Source organism: Nerophis lumbriciformis, linkage group LG01, assembly GCF_033978685.3.
Source record: "Nerophis lumbriciformis linkage group LG01, RoL_Nlum_v2.1, whole genome shotgun sequence".
Classification (NCBI taxonomy): domain Eukaryota; kingdom Metazoa; phylum Chordata; class Actinopteri; order Syngnathiformes; family Syngnathidae; genus Nerophis; species Nerophis lumbriciformis.
In genome coordinates, this window is record NC_084548.2 from 48,140,535 (window position 1) to 48,156,529 (window position 15,995).

Here is a 15,995-nt window from a genome sequence, read left to right on the forward strand (position 1 = left end):
TACATATATATATATATATATATATATATATATATATATATATATATATATATATATATATATATTAAGTTAAAGTACCAATGATTGTCACACACACACTAGGTGTGGCGAAATTATTCTCTGCATTTGACCCATCACCCTTGATCACCCCCTGGGAGGTGAGGGGAGCAGTTAGCATATATAAATATATATATAAATATATATATATATATATATAAAATCAGTGACAGACAAAGCTACGTAGCATAACTACATTTCCCAGTAGCTTGGCAGTAGCTCAGCTACTTTTTGAACGAGTAGCTATTCCTGTAGCTTAGCTATTTCTAGACCAGGGGTGGGCAAACTTTTTGGCTCAGGGGCCACATTGGCTTTTGGAAATTCGACAAATGGGCGAGCACATTTCAAAGCATATCATATCTTGGACCTAAGAGTAGATTTCCCAAACATGGGCTATACATCTATTTTCAACAATATCATATAATAACTTCAAAGACACACACAAATTGTAATTAGGTTAACACTTACATTCTCTTTTAGTGGGATGATTGTTGTTGATCCCCTTTATTGCCAGTGCGTTGAAGTCTAGTTTTGTTGTTGCAATCCTCAAAACAGATCTTTGCTCAATTTTGTTCTAATATTTGGCAGGCCGGATTATAAAGACCAATGGGCCGGATGTGGCCAGCGGGCCGTAGTTTGCCCATACCTGTTCTAGACCCATGTAGCGAGGTAGCTCACATCAGAGCTACAAGCTACGAAAAGAGAAAATTGATACGTTGATTGGCAACACTAAATTGGCCCTAGTGTGTGAACGTGAGTGTGAATGTTGTCTGTCTATCTGTGTTGGCCCTTCGATGAGATGGCGACTTTTCCAGGGTGTGCCCCGCCTTCCGCCCGAATGCAACTGGGATAGGCTCCAGCACCGCCCGCGACCCCGAAAGGGACAAGCGGTAGAAAATGGATGGATGCATGGATGCAAATCCAGGCCAAAAAAAATATGGTCATCAACCCTCGCCATTTGCCAGCCGAAACGTAAATCAGCCACGACAGATGTTTACTTTCAAGATGCCGTCCTTGTTCATCTTTGCTGGGCTCTTTTTTTTCTTTCGCCTGCTTACATCAAGAATAAAACAGACATTTATGTTGTCGTTTCTGAAGTGGATCATTAATGCGTGTCCCCTTTGAAAAAAAATACATCCTATAACTGCAACGAGACAGGATTATGCAGTTTTAACACTCACAGTCTGCAAACCCCCTGCTGTTTTCACCACATAAATCAGGATCATTGTATTAGTTAGTTAGTTTTATATTACATGCACTCGACAATAACCTGATTGGGATATTATGGATCCCCACGACCACAATATACAGTATATCAAACTTTTTGAGTTTGTACTTGTACAATTTCTACTGTAGGGCAGCACAGTGAAACGGGGGTTAGTGCATGTGCCTCACAATACGAAGGTCCTGAGTTCAATCCCGGGCTCGGGATCTTTCTGTGTGGAGTTTGCATGTTCTCCCCGTGACTGCGTGGGTTCCCTCCGGGTACTTCGGCTTCTTCCCACCTCCAAAGACATGCACCTGAGGATAGGTTGATTGGCAACACTAAATTGGCCCTAGTGTGTGAATGTGAGTGTGAATGTTGTTTGTCTATCTGTGTTGACCCTGTGATGAGGTGGAGACTTGTCCAGCCGCCCGAATGCAGCTGAGATAGGCTCCAGCACGCCAAGCAACCCCGAAAGGGACAATTGGTAGAAAATGGATGGATGGATGGAATATTTACTGTATTTTTGTAATTTTAACTTATTTCCTGGGCACATTTATTTCAATGCTTCCTACCTCCGGCAACCAATGTGTGTGTGTTCTAATCATGGCAGACTTCATAACAGACAATGAAGGCGCCTATTTTTGGACACATTTGAGATTCACAACCTTCCCTTCTTAAAACTATGAACTGCTGGTTATAGAAGGTAAACACGCACGAAGAGAGGGTAAAACATTGGAGCTGACAGAAGTCGAAAAAGAGTCAGGTAAACTGTTTGGGCTAACAAATCCTGCAGTGGTAGGAACCTTTTTCCACCTACTTTACCCAAAATCCACTAAAAACGTCACCGGCCTGCTTGACCAATCGGACAAATGTCCATCGTGTGTGTCACTATAACATTGATCATGATACACGCAGCACGTCATGCTTGTTATTACAACTACATACACTGTCAAGCTACCTGTGTACAAACAAAACATGAAATGTGGGCCACTAATTTACAGACGTGTACAAAAGACTGTCTGTAACGCTTGTTTTCTTTTTGTGTCATTGGGTTGCTTGGGTGTAGTTCACTTTTACGACACTGGAGGGCGCATTGGACGCACCATTGCATCAGCAAGCTCTGAAAGTGACTTCGTTGTCAATTGTTTAATTGGCAGTGTGCGTCAATACGAAGTGAGTTACCTTATATACACTTTATCATCACTTGCTATGTGCTTAAAACTGTATTGCAACTCATTCTGTCCGTCTTATTGTAGTCTAATGGTTGTTTGGCATCAAGTTCACAAGCTAACTGCTAGCTGAATATCATACCCTGGTTGGGGCCTCTTTGTAGCATTGGACATCTTTGTTAGCCCCAATTTCCGATTTAGAATTATCGTTGTGATGCTATTTACATTATATTAATCATTACATTACTTAGGGCTGATATGTTCACATTCTGTGTATTTATGTACATTAGGCTGACCATATTCTGAAATCCCAAAGAGGACACATATACCGTATTTTCCGCACTATAAGGCGCACCTAAAAACCACAAATTTTCTCAAAAGCTGACAGTGCGCCTTATAACCCGGTGCGCTTTATATATGGATAAATATTAAGATTCATTTTCATAAAGTTTCGGTCTCGCAACTTCGGTAAACAGCCGCCATCTTTTTTCCCCGTAGAAGAAGCGCGCGGTGCATGCTGGGATATGTGACGTTTCATTTCCATTTGTGTGTTTATGTAAAGACCCCAAAATGGCTCCTATTAAGTGTGTTGTCTGTCTAATTATAAATAATGCAGACGAGGCATGTTAACTGAGTTCTCAACGTTTACTCACAGCGTGCTCATAACCACATTCTAACTCCCAGCATACAACAACGCTTCTCAGGGCTACCGCGCATGCTCGTCACTATCGTTGCATGCTGGGTAGTGTAGTTGTTATATTTGCTAGCTCATAACATCACATTAAGAGACACGCTTACGCGCTTAATTCAATACTCGCCGTCATTCCGGGTGGATTGACAAAAGACCTCCAGCCGCTAGATATTGGTGTCAACAGGGCATTCGAAGCTAGACTGCTAACTGCGTGGGAACAGTGGATGACAGAACGTGACGTTCACCAAGACAGGGAGACAGCGCCAGACGACATTTTGGATCCCACATTCGCCCAACTTTTCAATTCGGACAACGAAGGAGAATAATTCGAGAGATTTATGAATGAAGAATAACTTCAGAAAGTGAGCGTTATGTTTATTTTGTGTGTTGTGACATTAACGTTCGAGCAACATTATGTTGCTATTGCTCTGCACTATTTTGAATTTTACTATGTTTGTGATTGCACATTTGCGTACATTTTGGGAGTGAACAGAGTTGTTAGAACGCTGGTTTTTAATATATTATTAAAGTTTGACTGACCTATCTGACTGTTTTTTTGACATTCCTTTAGCGCAGTTAGATGCGGCTTACAACACCGGGAGGCTTATAGGTGGACAAAGTTTTGAAATATGCCGTTCATTGAAGGCGCGGCTTTTAACCCAGGCCGCCTTATGGTGCGGAAAATACGGTATGCGTGCCAAAGCAGGCAGCACGCCAAGGCCGGGACTAGGTGAGAATTTGCCAATGATGGAAGTGTAGAGCGATTTGGCAAAAATACCTGTCAATTCTGTCTATTTGAATGGCTGGCTCACAGCGTGGAGACTTCGTGATCACATACGACCGACAGACGATTCTGGATGTGGATAGATCGGGCCGTTATAGGCTGAAAGATGCGGGTACTTTCGACCTCCTCGCTAGCATGGGGATTCTTCGCTGGCTACATCCAGCGGCCTCTGAAGCAGCGGAGTTAAGTGCCAGCGGGGACCGTCAACGGAAGACACGTAAGCGGTGTGAGCGGAAGCAGAAGCGGGGATGCCGAGCGGGGCTAACAACAAAGCGAAAGGCTAATCCTCAAAGAAGCGCGAGTCCGGGTGAGAAGTCAGTTAAAATAGAACTAGCCAGCGCCAGGCTGGATAATACCTGCACACATAGCAACTATTTTACAACAATACACAACTCACGAAATGTTTTTTCTGTGATGGCTTTATCAGAAGTAGACATGCACTCTACTGAGGTGGCAAGTTATGATGCGTTCAGTTTATCACAACATCAAGCAAACAATCGGAAAATTCCCGTCATATCAATTCCTAGATATGGTCGAAATTATTTAAAGTGCACTACACATAATAAACGCAACATTATTAATATTGCTACTACGGATAATTTCAACAAAAACTCCTCAAAACAGCCCACTACCTATAATATGGGCTTCTTAAACATAAGATCATTATCTTCCAAAACGTTATTAGTTAATGAGGTCATTAGAGACAATAATCTTGACGTCATTGGTCTCGCCGAGACCTGGCTCAAACCAGACGATTTCTTTGCGCTGGGTGAGGCGTCTCCTCCTGGCTATGCGGGAACGCATATTGCCCGTCCCATTAAAAGGGGTGGGGGAGTCGCACTCATATACAACAAAAACTTTAACCTTACCCCGAACCTAAATAATAAATATAACTCGTTTGAGGTGCTTACTATGAGGTTTGTCACACCGCTGCCTCTCCACCTGGCTGTTATCTACCGCCCACCAGGACCCAATTCGGACTTCATCAGTGAATTTTCAGAGTTTGTTGCTGATTTAGTGACGCACGCCGACAATATAATCATAATGGGTGACTTTTATATCCATATAAATACCCCATCGGACCCTCAGTGCATGGCGCTCCAGACTATAATTGATAGCTGTGGTCTTACACAAATAATAAATGAACCTACGCATCGCAACGGTAATACGATAGATCTAGTGCTTGTCAGGGGCGTCACCACCTCCAAAGTTACGATACTCCCGTATACTAAAGTAATGTCCGATCATTACCTTATAAAATTTGAAGTTCTTACTCATTGTCAACAAACTAATAATAATAATTACTATAGCAGCCGCAACATTAATGCTGCCACAACGATGACTCTTGCTGGCCTACTGCCTTCGGTAATGGCACCATTCCCAAATTATGTCGGCTGTATTGATAACCTCACTAACAACTTTAACGACGCCCTGCGCGACACCATTGATAGTATAGCAGCGCTAAAACAAAAAAGAGCCCCTAAAAGGCGCACCCCATGGTTTACAGAAGAAACTAGAGCCCATAAATTATCATGTAGAAAGCTGGAACGCAAATGGCGCGCGACCAAGCTTGAGGTTTTCCATCAAGCATGGAGTGATAGTTTAATAACTTATAAACACATGCTTACCTTAGCTAAAGCTAAATATTACTCAAATCTCATCCACCTCAACAAAAATGATCCTAAATTTTTGTTTAGTACAGTAGCATCGCTAACCCAACAAGGGACTCCTCCCAGTAGCTCCACCCACTCAGCAGATGATTTTATGAATTTCTTTAATAAGAAAATTGAACTCATTAGAAAGGAGATTAAAGACAATGCATCGCAGCTACAACTGGGTTCTATTAACACAGATACAACTGTATCTACAACGGATACCGCCCTCCAAAATAGTTTCTCTCTCTTTGATGAAATAACATTAGAGGAATTGTTAAGTTAAAGTTAAAGTTAAAGTACCAATGATTGTCACACACACACTAGGTGTGGCGAGATTATTCTCTGCATTTGACCCATCACCCTTGATCACCCCCTGGGAGGTGAGGGGAGCAGTGGGCAGCAGCGGTGGCCGCGCCCGGGAATCATTTTGGTGATTTAACCCCCAATTCCAACCCTTGATGCTGAGTGCCAAGCAGGGAGGTAATGGGTCCCATTTTTATAGTCTTTGGTATGACTCGGCCGGGGTTTTGAACTCACAACCTACCGATCTCAGGGCGGACACTCTAACCACTAGGCCACTGAGTTAAGATGTGTTAAGGGGACAAAACAAACAACATGTTTACTTGACCCATTTCCTGGGAAACTTATCAAGGAGCTTTTTGTATTATTAGGTCCATCAGTGCTAAATATTATAAACTTATCACTTTCCTCTGGCACTGTTCCACTAGCATTCAAAAAAGCGGTTATTCATCCTCTGCTCAAAAGACCTAACCTCGATCCTGACCTCATGGTAAACTACCGGCCGGTGTCCCACCTTCCGTTTATCTCGAAAATCCTCGAAAAAATCGTCGCACAGCAGCTAAATGAACACTTAGTGTCTAACAATCTCTGTGAACCTTTTCAATCCGGTTTCAGGGCAAATCACTCTACGGAGACAGCCCTCGCAAAAAATGACTAATGATCTACTGCTAACAATGGATTCTGATGCGTCATCTATGTTGCTGCTTCTTGATCTTAGCGCTGCTTTCGATACCGTCGATCATAATATTTTATTAGAGCGTATCAAAACACGTATTGGTATGTCAGACTTAGCTTTGTCGTGGTTTAACTCTTATCTTACTGACAGGATGCAGTGCGTCTCCCATAACAATGTGACCTCGGACTATGTTAAGGTAACGTGCGGAGTCCCCCAGGGTTCGGTTCTTGGCCCTGCACTCTTTAGTATTTACATGCTGCCGCTAGGCGACATCATACGCAAATACGGTGTTAGCTTTCATTGTTATGCTGATGACACTCAACTCTACATGCCCCTAAAGCTGACCAACACGCCGGATTGTAGTCAGCTGGAGGCGTGTCTTAATGAAATTAAACAATGGATGTCCGCTAACTTCTTGCAACTCAACACTAAGAAAACGGAAATGCCGATTATCGGTCCTGCTAAACACCGACATTTATTTGATAATACCACCTTAACATTTGACAACCAAACAATTACACAAAGCGACTCAGTAAAGAATCTGGGTATTATCTTCGACCCAACTCTCTCGTTTGAGTCACACATTAAGAGTGTTACTAAAACGGCCTTCTTTCATCTCCGTAATATCGCTAAAATTCGTTCTATTTCATCCACTAGCAACGCTGAGATCATTATTCATGCGTTCGTTACGTCTCGTCTCGATTACTGTAACGTTTTATTTTCGGGTCTCCCTATGTCTAGCATTAAAAGATTACAGTTGGTACAAAATGCGGCTGCTAGACTTTTGACAAGAACAAGAAAGTTTGATCATATTACGCCTATACTGGCTCACCTGCACTGGCTTCCTGTGCACTTAAGATGTGACTTTAAGGTTTTACTACTTACGTATAAAATACTACACGGTCTAGCTCCATCCTATCTTGCCGATTGTATTGTACCATATGTCCCGGCAAGAAATCTGCGTTCAAAGAACTCCGACTTATTAGTGATTCCCAGAGCCCAAAAAAAGTCTGCGGGCTGTAGAGCGTTTTCTATTCGGGCTCCAGTACTATGGAATGCTCTCCCGGTAACAATTAGAGATGCTACCTCAGTAGAAGCATTTAAGTCCCATCTCAAAACTCATTTGTATACTCTAGCCTTTGAATAGCCCCCTCTTTTTTTAGACCAGTTGATCTGCCGTTTCTTTTCTTTTCTCCTCTGCTCCCCCCTACCCCTTGTGGAAGGAGAGACACACAGGTCCGGTGGCCGTGGATGGGGTGCTGGCTGTCCGGGGTTGGGACCCGGGGTGGACCGCTCGCCTGTATATCGGTTGGGAACATCTCTGCGCTGCTGACCCGTCTCCGCTCGGGATGGTTTCCTGCTGCCCCCACTGTGGACTGGACTCTTACTGTTATGCTGGATCCACTATGGACTGTACTCTCACAATATTATGTTAGACCCACTCGACATCCATTGCTTTTGGTCTCCCCTAGAGGGGGGGGGTTACCCACATATGCGGTCCTCTCCAAGGTTTCTCATAGTCATTCACATCGACGTCCCACTGGGGTGAGTTTTTCCTTGCCCTTATGTGGGCTCTGTACCGAGGATGTCGTTGTGGCTTGTGCAGCCCTTTGAGACACTTGTGATTTAGGGCTATATAAATAAACATTGATTGATTGATTGATTGATTGAAATAATAATTAAATATTATAATTAATATTATAATTAAAAAATAATATTTATTTAAATAGGGGGAAGCACGGTGGAAGAGGGGTTAGTGCAGTGGTCCCCAACCACCGGGCCGCGGACCGGTATGGTACCGGGCCGCACAAGAAAAAAATTAATTTTTTTTTTTTTTTTTTTAATTAAATCAACATAAAAACACAATATATACACTATATATCAATGTATATCAATACAGTCTGCAGGGATACAGTCCGTAAGCACACATGATTGTATTTCTTTATCCCCCCACCCGGTCCGTGGGACAAATTTTCAAGCGTTGACCGGTCCGCAGCTACAAAAAGGTTGGGGACCACTGGGTTAGTGCATCTGCCTCACAATACGAAGGTCCTGAGTAGATCTTTCTGTGTGGAGTTTGCATGTCCTCCCCGTGACTGCGTGGGTTCTCTCCGGGTACTCCGGCTTCCTCCCACCTCCAAAGACATGCACCTGGGGATAGGTTGATTGGCAACACTAAATTGGCCCTAGTGTGTGAATGTGAGTGTGAATGTTGTCTGTCTATCTGTGTTGGCCCTGCGATGAGGTGGCGACTTGTCCAGGGTGTACCCCGCCTTCCGCCCGATTGTAGCTGAGATAGGCTCCAGCGCCCCCCGCGACCCCAAAGGGAATACATGGTAGAAAATGGATGGATGGATATTTATTTAAATAAAGCATTTTTTCTTCTCTGTTGACAGCAGTGTTGGCGCTAGGAATTTTCAAAATGGGGTCCCAGGGACCCCATCAAGTCATAAAAATGGGATCCCACAGTAAATTTTTGGGGTCCCACTTTTTTGTAAATGTCTTGAAAACAAATGACAAATGCATGCATTATCCTGTAGTATCTCACATTCTATGTTGTGTTTTGGAAAAAGGTTGACATAAACGTTACTTAATTCATTTAAAAAAATAATACAAAAGAAAACAAATGTGTATGCATATGTAAATGTATTCAGTTATAAACATTCATTCACTTTCTTCTTTCCTTCATGGATCTAAACTTTACCACTGCTGGTAGTTTTTTCTATGTTTTTATTTAATAAGTTGTAGGTCTATTTATTTCAGTATAAAAGTGTAAAAAGTGTTTTGCTTTGGTCATGAAATGATGATAATGGTGTGCCAGGGCATACATACATTTTATATTTAACGCTTAAATCTCTGGATGCTACATCAACTTCAGATCTATTCCTCATTTAAAAATGTTTTACTTTTTTTATGTTGTTTTTTTGTTTGTTTGTTTTCTGCCCTTTTTTTGTCAAACAAAACTATGTTTTTTATGGCAAACACACAAAATATGCAAAATCTTCCACCAAAAATATTTTTCAAAGTGGAATATTTGATGTGAAGTAATCGGAACCTTTGATAGGTCAATAATTTATAATAACATTGATTTTGATTCAATATTATGTTTTGAGCAATGACCATTTGAAAGAAAAAAAAACAGCTTTGTTATATTAGTCAACATTGCAACGTTTTCTAAATTACATTCCACCTGTAAACTTTTTTGTTTATTTTAATAGTATTTTTAGAATGTGCCGTGGGCCTTTAAAACATTAGCTGTGGGCCGCAAATGGTAAAAAAAAAATTAAAAAAAAGAAATATGCGTGCTTTCTGATTTCAATGCATTAAAAAGACACAAAAAGTGCATTAACGCCAACACTGGTTGACAGTAGGGCCGCAACTAACGATTAATTTGATAATCGATTAATCTTTCGATTATTACTTCAATTAATCGATTAATAATCGGATAAAAGAGACTAACTACATTTCTATCCTTTCCAGTATTTTATTGGAAAAAAACAGCATACTGGCACCATACTTATTTTGATTATTGTTTCTCAGCTGTTTGTACATGTTGCAGTTTATAAATAAAGGTTTATAAAAAAATAAAAAATACATTAAAATTAAAAATTTTTTTTTTTTTAAATGCCTCTGCGCATGTGCATAGCATAGATCCAACAAATCGATGACTAAATTAATCGCCAACTATTTTTATAATCGATTTTAATCGATTTAATCGATTAGTTGTTGCAGCCCTAGTTGACAGTATAACAAAATAAGTCACACTTATATTCTGTAACATTCACAGTTTTGGAAAAAAGTGCAGAGGTAGAAATATTCAAAATAACCTCTTGTATATAATCTAAACATAAATAATGCCTCAAAAACAAGTTAATTAAATTTAAACAAAAAACAGCAGACGAGCTCTCGCCCTGCACAGCTGTTTTGTGCTTTGTAGTGTCAATATGGGCTTGTAGATCGTTGGCCCCTTTATTTGCCACAGTTATATACGTTCCTGCTTTGCACATAGTGCATTCTGCTTTCCATGTGTCACGGCCAGGACGAAAACACACATGCTTTTCCCGAAAATCATCCGTAAAGTTGCATTTACGTTTCGGCTTCTTTCGTGTCCTGTCTGTCTCTCGACTGTGTCGCTCTCTCGCTCTCTATCTCTGCCCCTCTCTCACGAATGTTGCTGCGTGCGCACACCTTCACAAATAGTTTTGTTTTTAACCCCTTCTTAACCCTGGACGTACATTGAAAATACACGCAACCCTAACTCAAAATACCGGACATTTGAGGCATTTAAGAAACCCCGCTCGGACAGCCCGGACAGCCCCGCAAAAGAGGACATGTCCGGGGAAAAGAGGACGTATGGTCAGTCTAATGTACATGTGTATACACAGCTAAGTGATGTATATTTCAACAGCCCTGTAGCAGGCTTGTGCCTATATTTCATTGCATCGTGGTCACTTTAGTTAATTTATAATTATTGTATTTGTTTTGTATACAGGGTTCGTACGGGTGCTTAAAAACCTTGAAAATGCTTGGATTTTAATGTTGTGTTTTCAAGGTTTGAAAAATGCTTGAATTTTGGGTGAAGTGCTTGTAAATGCTTGGAAATGTTCATCATATTCCTCGGCAGTCTGACTCAATAGGCTAATTATAAAATGGAGAAATATAAAATAAGTTTCCTTAAAAATGAAAGCTACGCGCTTGATCTGTTGGCTTTGAACGAGCCCTTACATTTTGGTTGTCATGCCAGAGGTCTGTGTCGGCCCCAAGAGTACAGTGGTGCATCGGTCCATCATGCCGGGAGGTTGTCGTTTTAATGAACATTGGATGGAAAATGACAAATACAAACTTTGGATAAAACGTGGACCAAAACCACATGTAGCCTGCTGCAAAGTATGCAAAAAGGAAATTAATTTGCACTTTTTGGACTTGTTTGCACTGTGAAGATCATATGTAATTTGTAATCTTTTGCACAACATAGAGCTGAGTTAATGTGAATGATTTGGAGTTTTTATACAACATGGTTCAATGTATTTTTTGCTCCATTATTTTGGTTGTCTACTTAACTTGTCTGACTACCTCAGATAAAGCAAACAAGTTACATGTTATATATTTATATCATCTCTTTACTGACACAATTATTTGTCTGAAGTTGCTAGAATGATAAGGTTGGGGTTAATGTCAGTGAATTACCTCTGCAACTGTGTCCTCACATTCTTCATGTCCATCCCAAACATGTCGTCTGCCTCTAACTATAGTGCTGAATGTAAAATGTTCTTCCTCTTCTTCCAATGGGTTCTGGTTTTCATCTTTCCACCGTCCCCCACCAGCTGCACATATAAAATTGCATCACCTATAAACAAAAACTTGATATATTTTTGTGATGATCATTGACAAACGCGAAAACTGACCTCTGAAGAAGTTGACGCTCGCGATGGAGGGTGAAGGCCGACCACGGGGCTCAGTGAACTCAGCCACACTTTGTAACGTGGCTCTAATGTTCCCCTGCTGCATATTCACACAAAAACTTTCAATTGTAATATTGTGATGTATAAAGACAACCTTTAACATTGCAAATTAATCGTTTGGAAGAGAAAAACACACAAACCTCATCAGTGTTGCTCCATCTTGAGATGATTTTGGCTTCTGTTGAGTTATTCTCGACTTTCTCTTCCAGCAGAGACTCCTCAGAACGGCTGCTGATCTTCTGAGCCTCTTTTAAGTCAGTCAGAGTCACACCCTGCAAAGCATTCACTGAGTTTTATCAGTCACACATACGCACACACACACTAAGGCTGCAACGATTATACTATACTACTATAAAAAAATAATTGTCAAATATTTGTTTTTGTCAACGAGTTGTGTAAAGTAGAACTTAATTTGTTATTGCAATGTTGCCTGTAATTCACTATCTCTATCATAGGGAATTAACACAATTAACACATTGTTTTTTTTAATGCATTCTAATTCGTAAATAGATGTAAATACAAGTCAGCTTACAATGGTAGCCATGACATCTTTGCGTCTATTGTGTTTATTCCGACCACAAAACACAATAAATAACAATCCAAAAACCGGCAACAATACTCCATTTACCTTTCATGGCCTGAATATTAACCAAGTATTAGCAATATTGGTATTATAAGCGCTAATGTTCTAAGGACCTACTTTTAGCGGCGCATTGATCAGAGAGAGACACCTTCCTTATGCTGCTGTATTGACGTCATCAGCCGGTGAGCTGCTTTCTCGCCTCAGAGCTTGTGAAAGGTAATTTTAGATCAGTGATTCTCAAACTGTGATACGAGTACCACTAGTACGCAAACTCTTATCTAGTGGTACGCCAAAGAGGTCAGTGGTCTTGTGGTTAGAGTGTCCACCCTGAGTTTGGTAGGTGTGAGTTCAAACCCCTAGCCAAAGACTGTACAAATGGGATCCATTACCTCAATGCTTGGCACTCAGCATCAATGGTTGGAATTGGGGGTTAAATCACCAAAATTATTCCCAAACGCGGCCAACGCTGCTGCTCAATGCTCCCCTCACCTCCCAGGGGTTGGAACAAGGTGATGGACGAAATGCAAAGGGTAATTTCACCACACCTAGTGTGTGTGACTATCAGTGGTACTTTAACTTTAACTTAAGAACGTTCAGTTTTGGTCGATTTTGGCGGCGACAGTGGACCAAAGCGGTAGTGTTTTGCCAGAAGACCACATTTCCCATGATGACCAGCGCATAAAGCGTCATACTGACATGATGTCTGCTGTGATATTGGCACAAATATTACTTCTCTAATGGCTATGCTGATGTTAAATAGCAGACACTATATATCTGGGCGGATGCAGGTCTGAAGAGGAGTTTTTTTCCGAAGGAAGTAGTAATGAAACGATCACGCTGGTGGCTATTTTTTGCTACCAGGCACATTTCCGATAGCTAACATTAGCATTATCATTTTGATTTGAGCATCTAAAATCACTTCCCCGTCTAGCAGGAACAGGGCCAAGGCAGCATTGGTCTGAAATCCCTTCTTGTCTTTCTGAAAGCCGGGCCAATGTTGATCCTTGATTGTCCTTTTATCCGGGTCGCCTCCCTTTTTATGGAGCTTTGACCATGATAGCAGTAAGGCGTAGGCGTTCTTCGTCTTCTAGTTTTCTGGCAGCACGCAGGCGTTCACATCGACTATCCTCTTTGTAACGAATGGACAAAGGGGGGAGGGACGTATGCACTCAGTGGCCTAGTGGTTAGAGTGTCCGCCCTGAGATCGGTAGGTTGTGAGTTCAAACCCCGGCCGAGTCATACCAAAGACTATAAAAATGGGACCCATTACCTCCCTGCTTGGCACTCAGCATCAAGGGTTGGAATTGGGGGTTAAATCACCAAAATGATTCCCGGGCGCGGCCACCGCTGCTGCCCACTGCTCCCCTCACCTCCCAGGGGGTGATCAAGGGTGATGGGTCAAATGCAGAGAATAATCTCGCCACACCTAGTGTGTGTGTGACAATCATTGGTACTTTAACTTTAACATTAACTTTATAAAGCAAGTCAGCACATATGTCGTTTTTTGTGTGTTCCTGCTAGTATTGTCCCGATAACAATATTTTGGTACCGGTACTAAAATTATTTAGATACTTTTCTAAATAAAGGGGACCACAAAAAAATGCATTATTGGCTTTATTTTAACAAAAAATCTTACAGTACATTTCTTATCGCAATTTTGTCCTTAAATAAACAGTAAGTAAGTAAGCCAACAAAGGTTCCTGATTTAGCTGCTGACGTATGCAGTAACATATTGTGTCATTTTCCATTCTATTATTTTGTCAAAATTATTAGGGTCAAGTGGTAGAAAATGAATTGTTAATCTACTTGTTCATTTACTGTTAATATCTGCTTACTTTCTCTTTTAACATGTTCTATCTACACTTCTGTTAAAATTGAATAATCACTTATTCTTCTGTTGTTTAATAATTTAAATTAGTTTTGGATGATACCACAAATTTGGGTATCAATGGTGAGGGGGTGGCGGACCGGTACTTTTCAGAGGCGGTATAGTACCGAATATGATTCATTAGTATCGCGGTACTATACTAATACCAGTATACCGTACAACCCTAGTTCCTGCTACCCTCTTCAAAGTTGCTTATTGCCAGTGAAAGTGATACAGACTGCTTCAGGCCATGACACGGGTGTCAATCAACTAGTTGTAAATCCATGTATCATCCCAAAAGTTATGACAATATTTTATAAAGGATGTAAAGTTACTTAGTGGCACTAAGTAACAACAGTAAAGCAGCACTAAGTTAGTGCTGCTTTACTGTTGTAATGTAACAGTTTTAGTTTCCTATACTCAAACACAGTGTTACTGTTTAAATGGTGTGTGATGTTACAATATACTTACTAAATAAAAACGTTTTTAAATGAATACTTAAGCCTACTAAGATACTGTATTTTAATGTATAATTATGTAATTATGGTGCTACTCGGAGAGCCAAGTGTTTTCTGAGGTAGTAGTTGGTGTAGATTATAAATCATACCTCCTACCTGGATAGTAAAATGATGTGGACATATACTGAGAAGTTGGTAAACTTTGACAGCCATTTTAGACCCGGAGATGGCGAGAAAGACACACGAAAGACACAGGTTAGCACACATCTTTTTTTAACACTTTGCAAGGATTACAGTGTGAGTGATTTTTTATCTAAACGTGAAAATATCAACATCCTAACAGTCAGAATCCCAGAGACAGCCAACATTACTGGATAAAAATACTTTTTTCACTGTCTGTAAATTTATTTGTCACTGTGGTTATATAAAGGTGTACAGCAAATCATCAGCAATAATCCTAAAAAAATAATCGCGGACTAGTTGACCAATTGAAACGTTGCAGCCTTAACACGCACGCGTACACACAAAGTGCAGCAATGTATTGCCTACTGTAGGATTTAACATGAATGTGTTACCTGCGTTGACCTGCGGGTCTGTCTTGCATGACGAGATTTTGCCCTTCTTTGAGATTCTGCTTCTTCATCTCTGACTGGTGTCAGGTAAAGTCTGGGACTACAGCGTGCATAAAATATATTCACATTAAAACAATGCTGGTTTTAGACTACGTTTACACTGCAGGCCAAAGTCGCCCAAATCAGATTTTTTTTTTTTAAGTCTGATTTTTTCCAGATGACTGTTTAAACTGCAAGTAAAATGTGATCTTTATCAGACTTCAGTGTAAGTGCACACAGGCCCCAATTTTGCCTCGTTGTCACTTGCATGCGCAGTTCGATAAAGTGAAAAAACAAAGGAAGTTGACCGGATTCCGTAAATGTATGTAAAATGTAAGAAAATATGGGACAGCGTGCACATCAATTATGGTCTTTCAACAATCCATATTTCTTCTGAATCAAAGTATATATATATATATATATATTTGTTAGGTAAAGAAAAAACACGGAGGCTATGTCATCCCTACAAGCCTGT

The 15,995-nt window shown here is 40.7% G+C and overlaps 1 long non-coding RNA gene across 1 annotated transcript; it reads right to left on the reverse strand.

Moving 5' to 3' along the window:
* Window positions 1-11,944: 11,944 nt before the first annotated feature.
* On the reverse strand, window positions 11,945-15,573 carry LOC133613870 (uncharacterized). Its single transcript, XR_009816512.1, has 3 exons — window positions 15,485-15,573; window positions 12,142-12,273; window positions 11,945-12,041 (listed from the first exon to the last, which is right to left on the reverse strand). It is a non-coding gene; the product is annotated as an uncharacterized lncRNA (long non-coding RNA).
* Window positions 15,574-15,995: the final 422 nt, after the last annotated feature.